The following is a 3,730-nucleotide window of genomic DNA, read 5'->3' as shown; positions in this document are numbered from 1 at the left end:
TCCTTTTTTAAAGTTATACGCCAACGTATTTGACTTCCTATGTATACTTACTTTAAAGCTTGAAAAGGTTTTCTGTCAAGAATGTCTAACATTGTAGCTTCTCTTCCTGGAGAAACAGAATGGGATCTTAGACTGAGAGTGCTTTTTAAAGCAGATTCCACAACGAGGGAATGATGGGGTAACTTTTTTCAAACGCAGATTTCTGAATCAATTTTTTGGAGGCTACCTGAACTGTCAGTGGAGTTTCCCATTTTTTGAGTAAAGTATTTTACATAATTGTATGAAGCAGAACAGTGATTCCTTCTCTAGGAGGAGAGTCATAATCCAGAACCTCATCAGTAATTTGAAACGTATGACTTGAAGCATCTCATAGAGAAAGCCAGGAAAGGATATACATTCTGGAGGAGACCTATGTCTCTCCGGTGGCAGAGAAGGATCAGATGGAATGCCATAGGACTCAGCTGAGAGGTTCTGTGGGTCCTGATCAGTCTCCCAAGAGAGGGCTGAGTGACTCTTCAACGTACTGTTCATGGGAAGTATGTGGAAGAGCGTCAGGCTCTGCATTGAGCCAGGCAAAGTTCTGCCATTGTTAACGTATGCATCAGTTGGGTTCATGATGCCCTGGATTGTCGACACTGAGCCGGCATGCATCACCTCTCCTGTGACTGTCTCTCTGATGTATCCACAGGCTGGGCTGAGGCTGGTGCAAGCACCCTGTAAGCCTATATAGACTGCCTCTCCTTGAGCATAGCCCAGGTTTCCTTATGAAGAGTAGGCATTGGTACCAGCTGAGAAAGTGATGTGGGCACACCCCAAGTTATAGCCTGTGCAGATGTAAGACCTGGAAAACCTCAAAAGACTCTTGATGACAAATAAGTTGGAAAGGAGAGCAGTCACTGCAGCATAGACACTTCCCATGCATCAAGGAAGTCAATGCGGGGGAGATGAAGGCAAACAATAATGGTGATGCTTCATAGGTTTTTTTACGCTGCAGTAGAGAATAACACGGGGATGGAGACCCACAATAACTGCAGGGATGGGGACGGGGGACAGAGCACAGGGACAAACGTTTTATACTTTGAAGCCTGTTAATGAACTTGACTTATTTATGTTTGAGTGACAAAGACCATATTTAGATTTTTTGGAAAAACAAGCTAACATGCTGGCCACAACTAGCAAAGTTTGCATGAGGGATCTTGTACATCCTGCTACCAGCACATCTTCTAAGAAGACCTCTTCTATTGCAGGAAGGACTGTGGAAGCCAGGAGAGCAAGACTGAATCTTGAGATTGTTGATGACTTGTTATTCATTCACAGGTACCAACAGTACTTCATAAGGCATATTTCTCCCCTTTAGGGCATACAGAACCAGGTTGTATTTTATACCCCTGAACATTTTAACAGGGTGGATTAGGATTCCTTGGGGTAGTAGAAATCAGCTATTGTTGGGGTTGGCAGGGTAGGTGGTGGTGAGGAGGATTATTATAGCTGCTCGCTGTTATTATTGTTTTCTATTTGTAATTTATACACAACAGTTGCACAGTATATTGTTCCTTTTTATACTTTAATAAAAAGATTTAAATAATTGTTCGAGGCTTCTGCAGATGAGGACAGAACCCATGGGGATGGAGACAGAACCCACTGGGACAAACTTTGTCCCCGTGTCATTCTCTACGCTTCAGGTTCCTCGATGCACACAGTACCAATGATGAGGAAGAGAAGTCCTTACACACATGCAATACAGAGTCCAATATCGGATATGCTTGATGTTGATTTGGTGCATCCGAAGCAGACACAGATGCAGGTTCTGTTTCGAGTACTGAATCCCCTGCAATGCTCGATGTCAATGCAGAACCAAATGTTTTTCACGCTGGACTCTGCGGGCTTTAAGGGTCCTCGTTTGCATCCACAAGCAGAAGCTACACTGTATGTCTCAGTGCTCTGGATCCAAGCACTGAACACACCAATTACGGGGGCTTGTGCCTGAAATAGTCCAATTTCATTGAGTACACTTCCTAAAGTCACCTTGGCACCCTTGTAGACATGGAGGGAAAAATGACCAACATGAAATCAAAAGGCTCTATGACCCAGGGAGCTCGAGTAGTTGTGTACCTTAAAATGGTTGATGCTTCCCAGGTAAGGCACAAGAGGCCTCAAAAGGCTGAAATTGGAAAAATGACGAACTGAAAAAAGTATAATTTATATAACTTAACACAGACAAAGAATATGAAGAGAAAAAAATCCCAAAAAAAGGCACACAAAAAAAAAACCCCTTTTGAAGCGCTGAGGAAAGATTAAAAAAAAACCCCACCTCTAAGCTCCATGGAAAATGACAGACTACTCGTGCCTCAGGCAGGAAGGCATCCGCTCATACACAGTGGGGGAATGGCCTCAAAGATTTAAAGTGTCCGCACTAGCTCCGTGGATGACATCACCCATATGTGAGAATATTATGCCTGCTTGTCCTTGGAGAATGGTATCTAAGCTAAACAAAATTTGCAAATTAATCAGGCTCTTACACAAATTAGATCGCTCAAGATCTGGTGGGGATATCACGAAAAGCAGTTTTGCTTTGTGACAGAGGATGGGATTGTAGAATCATAGCAATGGCCGATGAACAAACTCATGACAAGATTTGAACCCAATTTGTGGAACCCTAAGGTTCAGACAGGTATTGCATGAGAATACCCCATACTACAGTCGTGTGTGCCTTCTGATCCTTCCCCAGCTTGTGCTGAAAAGAATAAAATCACTTAGCAGTAATGCAAGGTAGGTTTTATTTTACACATCATAAATGAAAATGACACTGCCCCTGTCTTGGGATGGTCACTAATGGCTCCTACACGCAGGTCCATGAATTTGTGGGCCACAGGCCACTGCAGACCACATAGGAAGCAATGAGAGTTTCTCCACAGAAACCTAGAGCTTTCCAGTAACGCTTCATCATGTTTACCCCCCCCCCCCCCCCCCCCCCCGGATGCTAGGCAACTTTTCTAACTTACAAAATCCCTCTTCTGTAAGAAATATTCAGGTTGGCTAAGCCCATATCGTGATTCAAAATGAAAGAAGGCTACAATTCCTGATCAAAACAAAAACCACAGACGCAAGTTACAGAAGACTAAACAACCCCACCAGGAAACATCCGATTCTGTTTTTTTCTTTTGTTTATACAACCGGAGCAGCAATGGCTGGGTGTATACATGTATCTGTGTATATGAATCACTTATATAAACACACAATGGCACAAGATCCCATGCTCACTTCAGAACAGGTTTCTTCAAAATTAAACATTCAATCCTTTCAGCAGAGCACTGAAACATGCAGTGGCGTTCCTTGGTCAGCTGCCACCCGGGGCAGTTCGCTGCTGCGCACCCCACCTCTACCGGGGGCAGCAGGACCCCCCCCCCCCCCCCCCCCAAGGTGTATTCTTCTTACCTGCTGGGAGCAGCTGCATGGCTGTTGGCTCCGCAGGTTCCCGGCTCCCTCTGCTCTGGAACAGGAAGTAACAGCAGAGGGAGCAGGGGAACCAGCAGAGCAAACAGCCGCGCGGCTGCTCCCTGCGCCCCCCTCCTGCAGCGTGCACCCGGGGCGGACTGCCCCTACCGCCCTGCCCTCGGTACGCCACTGGAAACATGTACACCTACGGTAAATGTGAATATACAGTATATTCCCCACAATACATAAATATACTATACAGTATTTGTATAAAACAGTCTGCATTTTTGTATTG

Source organism: Microcaecilia unicolor, chromosome 2, assembly GCF_901765095.1.
Source record: "Microcaecilia unicolor chromosome 2, aMicUni1.1, whole genome shotgun sequence".
NCBI lineage: Eukaryota > Metazoa > Chordata > Amphibia > Gymnophiona > Siphonopidae > Microcaecilia > Microcaecilia unicolor.
Note: the sequence above shows the minus strand (reverse complement) of the source record.